This window comes from Amblyomma maculatum, unplaced genomic scaffold (genome assembly GCF_055883805.1).
Source record: "Amblyomma maculatum isolate TAMU_Amacu unplaced genomic scaffold, ASM5588380v1 scaffold_20, whole genome shotgun sequence".
Lineage (NCBI taxonomy): Eukaryota > Metazoa > Arthropoda > Arachnida > Ixodida > Ixodidae > Amblyomma > Amblyomma maculatum.
This window is the reverse complement of record NW_028146745.1, coordinates 2,745,721-2,761,470: the sequence shown is the minus strand read 5'-3', so window position 1 is coordinate 2,761,470 and position 15,750 is coordinate 2,745,721.

Sequence of the window (15,750 nt, the reverse complement as noted above, 5' to 3'; positions counted from 1 at the left end):
GAGCCGGGTAGCGCCTGTGCTCCTCTTTGTAGCAATCGGTGATGTCTTTCAATTTAGGGGCCAGATTGTCTGATTGGGAATAGGCATCCAAGGACAAGGAGATAGCCTGGGGAGAGAGTGCGCGGGTGGCGTGATTGGCCTGTTCGCTTCCCTTGAGAACATCGTGAGCGGGCGCCCAAATGAGGTTATCTAAAACGTTGGGTCATTGTATCGGCAGCTAGATTGCAGCATATGCCGGGCGAGCGGGGGAGCCCACCCCCGCCTATAGTTCCGACAGGCCCTTCGCGAGTCACTGATGATGTGTTTTGACTTGGGAATACTGAGAGCCAGAGCCATAGCAATCTCCTCCGCGTGTGTTGGGCTGTAAGCTTTCAAAGTTAGCCCGTTAAGTAGAATAGCGCGAAAAACGACAGGGACGAAGGAAGACAGCAAGACGAGCGCTGACTTTCAACTGACAAGTTTATTGCATGCCTGCATCCATATATATGAACACGTTCACACAATAAAAGAAACAAGAACAACTAAACAAACACCGGAAAATGTAAGAATGCAATCGAACCATGTGTCATCCAGAATTTCACAACGCATCATTTTCTCGTCTTCATAAATATTACTTCACGTTCCGATAAAGCAATAGACGGGCTGCTGATACAAGTTTCCTTTATCCGGTTGACTTATTTTGCTTCTAAAGTCTATCGAACTGTCTGGTCATTATGCCGATTGATTATTTTTGCTTCCTCTAGAAATGGCTGGCAAGCGTCGCTTTTACAGTCCCTGCAGTGTATGCCCATAGTTTCTTTTACTGTACCAAAACATTATTGTGATGCTCCATTAGTCTTTCGTTAATACAACGCCCCGTCTGTCCGATATAATGTTTTCCACAAGACAGTGGAACAGAGTATACAACCCCCTTCTGGAAACCCACATAAGGGCCTTTCTGTTTTATGGTACAGCCCTGATCTATGCCTCCCGTACCATTAACTTTTTTGCACATTTTCCCTAATCTATCGGGAGCCAAAACGAAAACTGTCACACCTTCCCGATTTCCTATACGGTTTAGTCTATGCGAGAGGTTATGAATATACGGAATGACCGCTATCTTTTCTTTTGTCCGCAGGTTCGTGGATAAGCTCTCCAGGCTCGCCTGAGAAGATTTATACTTGATAAAATAGTCTCCGCTACCGATACCAACAACTGCTTGGGATATCCTGTGTTTTGAAGCCGTGGAGTTTGATACATTAAGCTATCTTTATTAGAATGGATTCATGATTTTTTTAAAGCATTAATATAGCATGATTTCACTACGCTACGTTTCACTAATTTCGAATGTGAAGATTCGAAGAAAAGCAACGGCTTGCTGGCGCGATGCTAATATGTCCAACACGTGTGATTAGGCTCAATTTTCAATTTCCATGAAAATTGACAGCCATGACAGCCAAGAAATGTTAGTGCAGTGTTCCTTGAAGGAATACGCGTGAAAAAGTAAAAAAAAAGTCTGTAATGTTACGTACGTGTTTTGCTCGAAATATTTGCCTCAATCTGTCGAAAATCGGGAACAGGTGCAACGTGCGGTCAAATTCCGCATTAGGAAGTAACGTAATTGTGGGTATTTTTTTGTTTGTTTTTCCATCTTTTGGTGAGGCTCTAGCGGGCCTCCCAAAGATGTAGGAGGTGGCTGTCCACGTCCGTTTGCGCTTCCGTGAGCTCTATCTGCTTTTCGTGTTGTTTCAGCTCGGACTTAAGTGATTTTTACCTGCTGTCATATCCCGACTGGAGGGGGTCTACGATAGACCCGGGTCTCCAGGGTCGCGAAGTGACTCTCCATAGGATTAGGAATCTCTCTGTCTTATGTTTTCTTCCTCATGATTCGAGGACGGCGTAGTACGGGTTGGTTTCAGCGAGTGAAGCTCGCTGTCTAGTTTTTCGTTTTGAGCTCGCAAAAGGGGCGAATTCGCGTTTAAGTTCCTGCGTCTCAGAGGTGCCGGTCAGAGAGGGAGGGCGAGGGGAAGCAGAGGAGGCGACCCTCACCCAGCTGCCTACCTTGGATTGTTTGCAGGCGGCGCGGCCGGCGCCGCCATTAGGAGGGCGTGGAGCATGGAACTCCGCTTCTCCAGGTGGTGACGTTGGGGCCGCTGTCATGTCATTTGGTGGCGTCGCATCGCTGTTCTGCGCCTCTTTTTGGCGTTTTGGTTTTTTGGGGGCCCCGACGTCCTGCGCCTTGGCGGTTGAAGCCTGATGAATTTCCGTGTGTATTCACGGGAGCTCGTCAGCTGCGGGCCCCGCAAATTATGCACACTGGTTTGCATTCGTGGGGGGCCATCCACTCAGCTCCAGTCCCCACATTTTGCCCACAAAGGACACACCATTCATTCACTGTGGTGGGACAATTGTCAGTCGTGTGCCCCAGTGTGCCACAACGGTAGCACGCTGGCACTGCTTTTTTATATCCCCTTTCGGGAATCAGTTCTGCGTTATTGCGGACGTACCGCGGAACGTTACGTCCCGCGAAAGTAAGCATTGCTTTGTTTGAGTTCCTCAGCTTGCGCACATGGACAAGTTTTCCATCACGCCAATGCACACTGTGTTTCAAAGAGTTGCCAGTTTCCAGATTATGCACAGTAACCACTCCGTGAGACACACCACCGGTGAGCTTGAAGTGTCCGTGAAGTGAGAGCGGTCCTTTGCTGGTGTTAATTTTGAAGTCCGTGAGCAGCTTTGTTCCCAGTTGCGAGAAATTGTGATGGCGCTCATGTACTGCCTACCAATGTATTGGGAAATGGCAGCGCCAAGCTCACCGTGCCGAAACGCTGTCTTGAGGGCGACGCAACCGTAGTGCTTGGCTTGATCACGATCACATAGTCGTCAGGATTCATCCTGACCGTTGGTTTTCGCGACCACTTGAAAAATGGGGACGAAATCTTCCCTAGACCTTTAGAAGACGGAGAACGAGCGTCTCTTGTAATTGCATTGTTCGTAGGAGTGTTTGTCTTGGTCGCTCCTTGTGAGTTTTGCCGGCGACGGCGCCGGTTCTCGACGACTTGAAAAGGGCAGCTTGCTCCGCCGAAATTAATGATTGGCCATCCTCTGCCTGGCTTATGGGGACGGACCACGCCCACGCCCCACTCTCCTCGCGTTCTTCGATCATGGTATATTAGGCGTTCATGTGATAGGGAAAATGTGCTTTTTGTCCCGCCGTAATACGGGGTATGAATACTCCAATGAAATATTTTCATTTTTTTCGGCGCACAAAGATCACAAACGGCTTCAGCTGTAGTGGTGGGCCACAGCAAAAAAGGACCGAGGTCTACCATCAACAGATATGTTAGTGAGATTCATTTTGAGCTCAGGTTTGAGTCCTAAAGTGTAGCCGACCAGGTAGAATGGGTATATGCTGGAAATTGGGCCGCGTCGGGCCTTGCTGGTACAGGAAGCAGTCACTACAAAATTATTTGTTATCATATATTCACTTAATTATTTACTTATTATCGCACCACGGCGGCGTAGTCATTAAGGCTTCCTAGTTATGTACTTGGATACTCTAGCAACGGCGGCAGCATTGAGGTCGATTAAAGCATGGTAGGCATGTAGTTATTGGTGTTCAGTGTTCGTTGATGAGCCCGAGAGGCCTTTGCGAGGGAGTCCTAACAACCTTAGCCCTCTTGGGACCTCAAGCCCCATACACGTAGTCTATATTTGTTTTTGGTTCTAGTAGAGGTTTTTCTCATGAGAACTTTCAAAAGCAAGTGTGGGTATTTTTTTATCTGCTGACTGGAACGTTTCTTAACAAAAACAGCTGCGTAAGCTCAGTAAAGTTTAGAAATACCCTTTGCAGTATTTTTATGCTTTTTATTCTACAGTAATTGAAACGAAAATGTTTACTTGGACCGTTACGCCTATTCGCAGTTACCCCTTAAATCATAAGACGCCATCGCATAGTGCGACTTTACGGGCCACCCCAAGTGGTGATCACTTACTTGAGCTGAGTAGTGAACGCTCCACGTATGATTGAGCAATCAGGGCCATTTTTTCCCGAGCCACTAACCAGGCATCCACCAAAAACTACCTCAAAATTGTTTCTTCGCAACCTCATTTAGCTCATTATCTTGAAGTGGAGTCTACGCTTTGTCACGTGCTGTGATTGTTGCAGGGGCACAGCGCTACCATTCTCAAGCCAAGTCTTATTGTATTGAAGCTTGTAAGAAGCTTTATTGTCAGGAAGCTCAATCACGAGACTAGGCCAAAAACAACTCAGTCGTTCGGGCTCGCAGAGCTGGTAGTATCGTCTCCTGTTACGGCACTGGCCCCCATGTCAATTCCTTCTTTATAATAAGCACTGGGACGAAGAGTCAGCCATCCTGGCTGATTAAATAAAAATGTATTGGCCGTAGTGCAGGTTTAAATAAGACATGGATAGAATAATGGCCAAGTCGGCGGATATCTCGCAAAGGCGCTAAAGTCTCAACAACAAAACTGAAAGAGGTTTGCTCAAGGACGCGGTGACCAGACTGGAGAGTTTGGCATTCGGGGACACAGTGGACGTTCTTTGACACGTAGGCGTACGTACCACACCGATAGTAATGGAGACAAAGTCGTGAATAAATATTGAACGCAACAGTGTGAGCAGCTTGAAAGTCAGCGCGGAACACAGCACTTATTTTGCAGCCTAAGTGCTGAGGAACCACCAGCAGTAATTGGTGGCAATAAGACAGATAACTTCATTGGTACAAGATCCTGTTACGAATTGCTCACTTCACAATCAACTGCTCAAAGCATCGAAATGGCCAGAGGGTAAAAAGGCGCGGTTTAACTGTGCAAGAAAACGCCTATGAAGCCTAAACTCTATTTGCATTATCTCAGTAGCAAATCGAACTGTACAGCATAGTTTTGATGATCAGCATTATCCGTTTCTCTGCTCGGTTGGGGAGCACACCAATCTTAGGTGCGCTTCAAATGACATCATCAAGTCATCAAATGACCTCATCAAAATCATCAAGTGAAAGGCGGCCAAACAACATTACTTTAAATTTAGTTAGAGAACACCTACAGTAAAATCGTTACAATACATGTCTGACGCGAATCAGGTGCGTCTGGATATTCAAGAAGAAAACAATGCCTTTCAAGTAGCATATAACAGGTTTTCCACTCGAAACCACTCAATAGTATCTATAGATTCTTACCTTACTGATCCATAGCCACTGTCCTGTGGTGTCCCGCAAGGCATCATTTTGGGCCCTTTTCTCTTTAATATATAATAAAATGACATTTTAACTATACGTTCCGACACTGACTATATTATCTATGCAGATGATACACGCATATTTGTAACCGGTAGTACAGGCAATGAGCTCGTTCACACAGCAAACCATACGATGGATAAATTAAATCAATGGCCTCGTGTAAACGGTTTAAAAATAAACACTGTCAAAACAAAAGCAATGTTATTCAGAAGCAAAAATAAAACTATTATATTCGATCAACCGATTCTCATAAACTCAATGCTGATCGAACTCGCACCTAAGTTCAAGGCGCTAGGTGTCATCTTTGAAGAGAATCTTTCCTGGGACGTGCATGTTGATTCTGTTGCAACTAAGCTATCTCAGATAATATGACTCGTTTACCGTCATCGCTACATATTGCCTCAAAATAATATGATGGTAATTCACAATACGTTATTTTCCTCTACAATTAACTACTGCCGTTTATTATGGGGGTCCACAACTCAAGGAAACCTCAAAAATATTTTTGTTACTAAAAAGGTTTTTAAGAAATGTTGATAATGTTCCAGCCTTCTTTCATATCCAGGAACTGTTCATCAAATACGCAGTAATAACAGTCGCAAAGCAATATGACTATCGCATTTGTAGGTCACTGAAATAAGATTTGCATATTGAGTCTCGTTTTTTGGCAACTCTGGCCAATCTGCAATTAAGTGAACATATCTACACAACTCAACATAGCGAACCATGGCGAGTAAAAACATATAGAACAACATATGGATAACAAATGACCGAAAACAGATTACCAAGGCTGCTTAATTGGCTTCACAGCCAAAACATTCACCTCAATACAGTTCGCTTCAAATCAATATGTACCATTATCAGTAACTCCTTCAACAATGACAAAGATAATCAGTTACCTTGTTTTCTTTGCTGTTTTATTAGCCATGTTGGCACACTCTGTAAATTGTTTGTTTATGTTTTCAGTTACTTGGCCAGTTTCGCCTCATTCTTTCTTTTTGACCCTGTTACGCAGTAATGCATCAATACTGTTATTGCATTTTTATTGTTTTTTTTTGTCCCAGAGCTGTTCTGCCACTCGTTGCGTGATGGCGCTATGGGAACGTGGGGCTTTGTCAAGGTGTCCTTGAGACATCTTTTTCCTATTGCTTCCAATGTCATATACACATTGTATGTGATATGATGTGATATGATACAGATAAACTTCAATATGCTGTCTATCATGCACAAAAAAATGGCAGTAGCGATACGCAGCCCAAACCGCATGGAGCTGTATCTGTAGTCTGTCAGGCATAACAAAAGCAGTCTTGGCATGGTCAGCATCTGCCAGTGGAATTTGTCAGTGCAATGAGTGGAGGTCCAAGGTCTAAAATTGAGAAGAAATTCGCGCCCTGCAAACAGTCAAGGGCAGTGTCGATTCGGGGCAAGGGATGGACAGCCTTGCATGTCACTGTATGCATGTGATAGTAGTGTAAGCAAAATAGGATGGAGGCATCTTTTTTGGTGGTTAGGAAGACGCGGAAGGCCAAAAGAGTGCAATGGTTGAATGACGCCAAGCTAAACGATGTCGGCCATATGTCCGTCGATTTTGATGTTCAGTCGCCAAGACATCTTTTAGCCTGGCGCAGCAGTGAGTGGGTATCGATTCGATTGGTGACGACTGAAGGACAGTCCAAACAATGATGTAAAGAGTCTTTTTGGCGTGAACGTATCTTCAATAAGCCTGACGAAGACAATGCGGGCTAGATCAGCAGAAATAGTAAGCTCCGCTACCGGTTTTATGTGGCAAGAGTCGTCATCGTAGCCGCAGTCGACCACGGAGGGGAAAGACTGTACATGTTCCAGACATTTGCTACGTAGAAAGAGGAGGGGTAATTGAAGGGATTGATAAATCTATTACACTGCAGCCAGCTTCTACATTAAGCACTGGAAACGACAGGAGGTAAATTGCAAGGAGGTATGAAGCCATCAGACGGCCTGAAGATGACAAGCCCACCAAAATAGTCGCAGAATCCTATCATAGCAGCATAGCAGAGCATGGCAGGATTGCAATATTATACGCCACAGTTAATTTGGCGGACATTCATTGTTAATACAAAAACAGCACGAACAGGAAGACACAGTAAAAGATAAAAGGAAGCTAAATGACAGCACATGTCATGTAGCTTCCTTTCATATTCTCCAATCTCTTCCTATTTGCGCGGATTTTAATAACAATGGATGCTTACCAATTTCCCTAGAAAGTATCTTGTTTGGCGCACAAGTTAAGGGTGCCAACCAACGTGTTGCTTAGGGAAGGGGTCAACTTCAGCGAAGTGCAATCGAAGAAAGCCTGACAATGTGGTAGACAACACCAGCCCATGATGACATCATGACAGCAAAATGAAAGTACAATTAATTCAGTATCGTACAGAAAACTCCAAATAACCACTATAGCACTTCATGCGATCAAAATAAATATGAGTTCTGAATTAGCGGCGTGAAGTGAAAATCATAAAATGGCATCATCAAGTTTCACATCTGGGACCACAGGTTCTCATTCAAGTCATCAGACGGCCTGACGTTGACAGGCTGTGGTGGTACACCGCCGCGTTCGCCGAAGCAAATGCCACTTCACACACACATATACTTTTATAACTCGGATGCCACCTCTCCATGACCTCGACAACACACAAACGCTCAAAATCATTAGGGTGAACCAGGACAGGCGACCCACACGGCATAACTAAACTACAGCATTCGGACTGCTGGTCTAGTGCATATTTGCCGTCACAAGCGTCTCGTGTCACTAATGGTTCGACATCAGCGTTGGGAACAAGTGAAGCCGCTGATCCAGAGAATAGCTGTCAGGTGTACGCCTGTAGATGGTCATGCATTTGAAGAAGCATGGAGACAACGGTGAACAGATGTCGCCGTGTTCGTGCAGTTCGGCAAGTAGCGAGATGGTGGACCGAAGCTTTCATATCGCTGCACGCAACACTCAGACTAAAACCACTTTATTCGAACACGAACGCTATTACACGTAACGCCCACCGCGCACATCTCCACGCAAACAACATGTCATCTTCGCCATACCTACCAGTGTTGCAGTGCCACTACCACCCCACTGGCCCACTAAAAAGAGTCACAGATAACAAGATCATAGCAGCAAAGCAGAACATGGTAGAATTGCACCATGATAAGCCAGTTATTTTGAGCCACGCGGTAGAGGTGTTGCCAAATGTAAGGGCTCAACTTGAGTACAAGTGCGATCGATGAGATCATTACCGCTCAATGAAAGTACGAATAATTCAGTGGCGTACAGAGAGCCCCAAATAATGACCGGCAGTTCATGAGGCCAAAGTTTTGAACTGTCATTTAACGGCACTAATTAAAAAGCAACATAAAGACTTATCACTTTTGCATCTGGCAGCACATGTTCTCAATCTAGGTGGACATAGCAGTATCAGTATCAAAAATGGCAAGAGGATCACTGTCCACCACAAGAGCCTTCATCACATTCGATGGTAAAGGCAAGTCTGAATTGATCAATGAAAAGGCAATTCTTGCTTGCGGAACTGTGATTACTATATTTCCAGTGGCAATACTGGATGGCATTGCATGGAATAAACAGAGTGGTGACACAGAAATAGGGAATGCTGACAAACAGGCAGTGGCTGTTGTAGTCCAAGGACTCAAGAGGTAAGGTTAAGGTATTGTTACGAGGAGTCACACACATATGCTCAATGGTAGGCTTTGTCAGCAGCGGGCAAGAGACGGCAATGGCAGTGATGAATCACGTGTCCAGCGATGCTGAAGGCGTAGCAAATAGGCACATTAACTGGAGTCCACCTTGGTTTAAAACATTGGAGAGGTGGCAGAGCCGCAGAAACGGGGGTTACCCGAGGGGCAGCCGGAAACAAATTCTGCCAGGGCCTGTCGGGCAACTTCAGCGTACATAAGCTGCGCAGCAGCTGGAAGGGGGTCGAAACCTAACGGAATGGCCTCAAACAATTGCTAATAGACCACGCGCTGAAGGGTCAGTGCCATGTTTAATGGCCGGCTCGGTAAGGAGCAACAGCTGCCATGTGACTTCGTGGACAACCTGCTTTATGTGCATTGTGAGTGAAGTGTGGCCTCGGAAGACATGTCAAGGCTGGGTAGACAATTGATTCAACCAGAGGGCAGCATCGAGAATACACGTTGTCGGCCGAGCTCGTCATATCCGTGACAAAGCCTGATGGACCAAAATGCAATTCGTGGGTTCGGGTTCACACAGCTGGTGGTGACATCTGATTTTCCAGGCCAACACGCTCATCCCAAATCATCATTACACACTACTCAACAGCACTGGTGCAATATTCTGGCGCGTAGTCATCTTTAACTCTTTTTATGTCTTCGTTGACGCTCCCATAGCAGATGTACCACTATTCGCCAGCACATCTTTTTTACGTCCCTGTGAAGCAACCTCATCTCAATAGTTTGCTCTGTATTGTTTCCTCTACAAGGAGTGAGAACCTTCCTCACACAGCCACAGTGTAGCTGTGACCCGGTGAAAGAGATTGTGAGCTGAACTGTGATGGAGAATGGGATATATAACGTGATAACACATACATCTTATTGTGTATACACCCCTGTGCAGGTAGTCAATTTTCTGTAGTCGCTGGCCGGTCTGCTGTTTTAGTGCCGCAATTGCAAAAGTGAGCATGCCTATTCGTCAGCACATAGAATCGTCTGTAATTCCACGAGAAATCCATCTATCCTTAGCGTTCGCTGCTTACCTGTTTTCCTGTGTCCCTCAATCTTCCCACAAAGATAGTGGGAAACAGGAAAGCTTGGCGTGATATCGTTTATAAGGCCACGCAGAGTCTAACACGACTTAATTGAACTGATTCTTCTGTAGAGGCATGACAATATGGCTGACCTCATCACAATGGAAGCAGAAGAGGCAGTGTTTTAAAATCATCCATGCTCTATGTTTCATGAGGCTTTCGCAGCGCTTGTAAGATGAGGGTGGTGCCTGGAAAGCAGCGTTTTTTCAACTTTTGGTTTAAGTCGAAGAGGGTCAGCAGTGCAGATATACGACCCAGACTCTGTATTATAGAGCGTAAATTATGGCTAGAGCTTCCACTGATGTCGCCGATGGCCAGGAGCCACGTGGAGGCTGGACTTCTTCATGGGCGTCCATATAAGCATTGCCACCTGAGGCCATTGAACAGACAGCAGCAGCCAGCCAGCACAGCGCTTCCCGAACTATCTGGAAAATAAGATCACTCAGGCCACCTCTATTTCTAGGTGTGCCATCATAGTGGTCTTCAGTGTTCTAGTAGTTCATTAAACGGGCGGATCCAGATGTCATAGCCTTCACCTTGGTAGCTGCTGCTTTTAGTGAACCCTGACACTGCTTTGAGCAGCTTGCGTAAAAGACTCGCAAAATGTAACCCTTGGACGCTGCTTATCAGGAACGTCTTTGGTTTGCCATACCTCTGCCAGCACGGCAGATGCTTTACCTTTTCGACCGGAGAGTGCGGGTGTGTTGAGGAGGAAAATTCTGAATTAGAGAGTCTGAACTCTTTCTTTTCTAACCCTGGTCAATAAAGCATCCCAAATTCCTTTTTGAAAGCACTTAAATCCTTCAAAATGGCTTCGTGATTTTAATAGGAGGTACATGCTTCATGCCAGAAGCATGAAGTAAACTTGGCTCAATTTCGCTCCTAAAATACAAAACCACAAACCTGTGTTCTAAATTTTCATCACAGAGTCCTTGGAAGATGTCGGAGATTTGACCACAAAAAACCCAGATGTAGTGTTTATGGATTGCTCCATATTCAGAACATAACCCTTACGAAAATGCCATATCTCTACTTATAAAAATCCAGATCAGGTATATCAAAACTTGGGCAGATATGGTATATTAGGACAGATCTGGGCCAGATAAGGCATATCAGCTCACTTACTGATTCGGAGCACCAGATAAGGGATATCTGGTCGTATATGCCTTATCTGCCCAATTCCTGATATTGAGTACCAGGTAAGGCATATCTACCCAATTCCTCATTTAAAGATCTAGCCCGCATGGCATGTAGGTTTTGAACTATAGATCATTATATCTGCATATCATCATAACACTTTGTTAAAACACACACAAGACAGCTTAACCCCGCTGGGGTGGCGCAGTAATTACGACGCTAGACTACTGTTCCCAAGGACGCGGGATCGAATCCCGGCCTCGGCGGCAGCTTTTCGGTGGAGGCGAAAAGCAAGGCGTCCGTGTGCTGTGCGATGTCAGCGCACGTTAAAGAACCCCAGGTGGTCGAAATTTCCGGAGTCCTCCACTACGGCGTTTCTCATAGCCTGAGTTGCTTTGGGACGTTAAACTCCACAAACCAACCAACAAGTGTAGCAGGGGGCGGCAGAAAGTTAGGTGGGCGGATGAGATTAAGAAGTTCGCAGGGGTCAAGTGGATGTAGCTAGCATAGAACCGGGTTAACTGGAGAAATGTGGGAGAGGCCATTGCCCTGCAGTGGGTATAGTCAGGCTGATGATGATGATGACACAAGACAGTTTCAGTATTCCAGCACACTCAATCAAGTTTGCCAAAAGAAACCTAAATTTTCCCTTTCATTTAAAACCTTACAGGAAAACAGCTTTGAAACCAAAGGTTTTCTTTTTCCCTGCCTATGTGAAATCGCTCAAAGACGGGCCTGAATTACGTGGGTACTGAGGGTCAAAGGCATGCTAATCCGTTAGTCAATATTGACACCCCACTCATTTACCCGCGATACTATAACAAACTATTGAGGTATCAGAACAGAATAATGGACTTACCTGTCTACACGAGAAGCTAAAGTGAAAGACATTAACCTATTAAATAAGATATTACAACTAATAATCTACTCTTTCACACACAGAGCTTTAACCTGTAAATGATTTTAGTTTGAGCTGGTTTACATGCGAAGCTAAAGAAAATAAATAGAGAACGGCTATTGAAATCGAATTTTAAGGTTGGTCGATACTCGGAAAAGGTACCGCTAAACCGTTGGAGATAAACCACAAACTGCTGTGACTGCTGCCAATACCTAAACCTTAGCAAAGTACATGTAGGCTGTCAGGCAGTACTGGTGTTACCTTTAGCAGAGACTGCAGTGCAAAATGAGCGAACGCGCATAACTCGTGGTTGCTTTTGAAATTAATAGAAAAAACAAAGAAAAAAAGCAAGTCCGATGGCATTTGTCGGGACAGCGACAGCTCTGCCCAAAAACCAAATCAAGCATGAAGCTACTTAGGTAGTGAAAGTAATAACAATAAACAACAAAGGACCCTATCCACCCACTAAAATTTGTCAAAATTGCTGGAGCGAAAGAAAAATTAGCCGCGAAATGTACCGAAAAATACCACATACTGGCAATTGCCATCCAATTCACTGACTGGAAAATTATTTTCTATCAAAATAATAAAATGAATAATATCTTGAGGCTGGCAAGTGCTTGTGCCGGGCAAGAAGTCTCATGCTCACGGTTTTGGTGATCTGGCGTGAAGATGAGGCCACACGATGAGAGTGCGATCCGCTGGCAGTTTCTACACAGCGGTGAAGATTTGGCCGGGGCCACCCAGGGCAAAAGCCTTGAAAAGCTCAAGCGACCATCAGGTTCTCTGCCAAAGCTGCTACCACCCGCAGTGGGACGCCGTAATTCCCTCTGTGCCAGCGGCAGACTGAAGCTCGCGTAGGTTTGCTGTCGCATTTTTCTTACATGCTCAAAGCTAACACCGAACAGGCGCTGGCACAGACAACAGCAAACATAACATGCAGCCCGCCCGCCAGCCGCACCGAACTCCAATGTCTGCCACTGAAAAGGAACGAGGCAGCTAGAAGGGCTGACGAGCATAGAGTTGAAAGGGGGAGGGGAATGAGCCAAACACACAAAAAACGGACAGCTCGTGGAAATGAAATGCGAGCCCGCGACGCAGCGAGAGGGAAGAGGGGAACGTCGGAGAGGATGCGTCACTGTCTAGCCAGTGCGGCTCGCGACGCAGCGACCGCCAGCTGCCTCTGAGGATAAGTCGCCGTCTAGACAGCGCGGAGGGGGCCGTATACCGAACTGCCATCATTTTCTTGATATTTTGAATCGCTTAACTTAACCGACCATGCTTTGTGCACCAGAGTGCCGCCGCAATTTAAATGAAAATGTGAGTTAGTAGGCGGAAAGAGGAGCATGTAGTCATAACACAGCACACTCCTGGATTAAGCAACACATGGCATAATAATTATAATGCAGCGAAATCTGCAGAATGATTTAAATAATAAAAGTCGTAGCTATTTTCTAAATTGGATACAATTATGTCAAAACTAAGCATGCAGGCCATGCTGAGTGTAGAAAAATTGAAGCTCGACCTCATGATGCCAATATTGAATATTTGCAGAAGGTAGACGAAAGCCATATATTGCTAATATACAGTCACTATGGCGCCTATGAGATTTTATAAAGTCCTGTTGATGCCAGGCATATGGCCCTGGTCTGTCTATATAAGGTCATGACGATGCCATATATGCTCTTTACAAGGCCACATAAGGTCGCAAGAATGCCCCTAATCAAGCCATATAAAATCCCGTTACCCGTTCAGATATGGATTTTATGTTGCATGATATGGCAAAATCTGAGCCATATAAGGGCAACATTTTGCACATATATGGCCTTAACTGGCCTGATTTTTGATGTGATTTGCCCAGATAAGGTTTTATTAGCTGTCTTATATATTTCTATCTAGCAGCATATGTTCCATATCTGGAGCAGTTATGGGATTTTCGTAAGTGAAGGCACGTCAACAAGATTCAACACCTTCATGCAGTGGACAATGAGCTAGAAGACAGGCAGAGCTCCCAGATGAACTCCTCATTGGCAGTGGCGACGCGAGGGGAAAGCGGGCGGTTTGGTTCGCACCGGACGTTGAGCTCAGAGGGTGCAGCTGGACAGTGAGAGGGAAGAAGGGGTGGGGAGCGAAGTGAAATGTTGCGTAAAGATGCGAAAAGGCGCTCAATGGTGCCGCTGAAACACTAACCGGCAAGTGTGATCTTGGAACGAATTATGTTTTTTTTTGGAGGAGTGTTTGAAAACGAATGCCTTAGTATGCCATATAAACGCGACGCCATTTTAACACTTTGCCGAGCCTGTGTACGTGCGTGCACGCTTGAAATACGAGCATTAGCCCGAAAGCCATCAGAAACCACTGCGCGAAAGCGTGTTAGACGACACCCGTCGGCGGCTGCGCTGCCGCATCGCCTCTTTTTGTGTATGTGTAGCTTACCCTCCTGTCCCGAGCGAGGACAGCTGGCAGTATGTCTACAGCAGTCTTTTGTCTCCTGCATTTATCTACTGTCTTTCTGGATCCGCGGCCCAAGCACACATCTGCCACACACTTTCAAAATTGCGAAAGGCACAAAATGCCTGTTGCTCACTGGAATGGAAAGTCTGATCACTATAGATGAAAGGGAAGTTGAGATCCGGTGCTTAGACGCGGGGACGGGGGGGGGGGGGGGGGGGGGGGGGGGCGTGCCGCGCCGTGCCTCCGCACCTGGTGCGGGTGTGTCTAGTGACGCCACTGCTTACTGCGCTGACTTGCGCTCACAAAAGTGGCGCTTTGTCCCGTGCAGTGATCGTTGCAGGGGCACGGTGCTACCATTCTCAAGCCAGGTCTCATAGTATTGACACTTGTAAGACGCTTTAATGTAAGGAAACTCAATTACGTGACTATACCAAAAAACAACTCGGAAGTTCTGACTCACAGAGCTGGTAATATTGTCTCCTGCTGCAGCTCTAGACCCAGGTCAGGTCAATTCCTTCTCTCAAATCAACCCTGGGAAGAAGAGAGAGCCATCCTGGCTAACTAAATAAAAATGTTTTGGTCGTAGCTGCTTCAGATAAGACATTGACAGACTAATTGCCAAGCCGGCTGACATCTTCCAAAAGCGCTACAGGCTCAACAACCAAACTGAAGGAAGTGCGCTCAAGAACCCCGTGACCAGACAGGAGGGTTTGACATTCGGGGACACAGTGGACGTTCTGCACATGTAAGCATACATAACACACCGGCAGTAATAGAGGCAAAGCCGTGAATCAATACTGAAAGCACTAGTGTGAGCAGCTTGAAAGTCAGCGCGCAACAAAGCACTTATTTCGGAGCGAAAGTGCTAAGGAAGCAAAAGCAGAAATTGGCGGCCATAAGACAGATATCATTGGTACAAGAGCCCATTATGAACTGGGAAGTGAGCAGCCTGCTAAACAACTGTTCAAAGCATCGAATTGGCCACATGGTAAAAAAGGCGTGGTTTAACTGTGGAAGAAAACGCCTATAAAGCCTAAATTCTATTTGCCATTATCTCAGCAGCAAATACAACTGTACAGCATAGTTTTGATGCTCAGCATTACTTGTTTCGTTGTTGGGTTGGCAAGCACATCAATCTTATGTGTGACAGGACACAAAATCATCAAATGGCATGCGGCAAAGCCACCGTAGCGACGCCACTGCTTATTGGGCT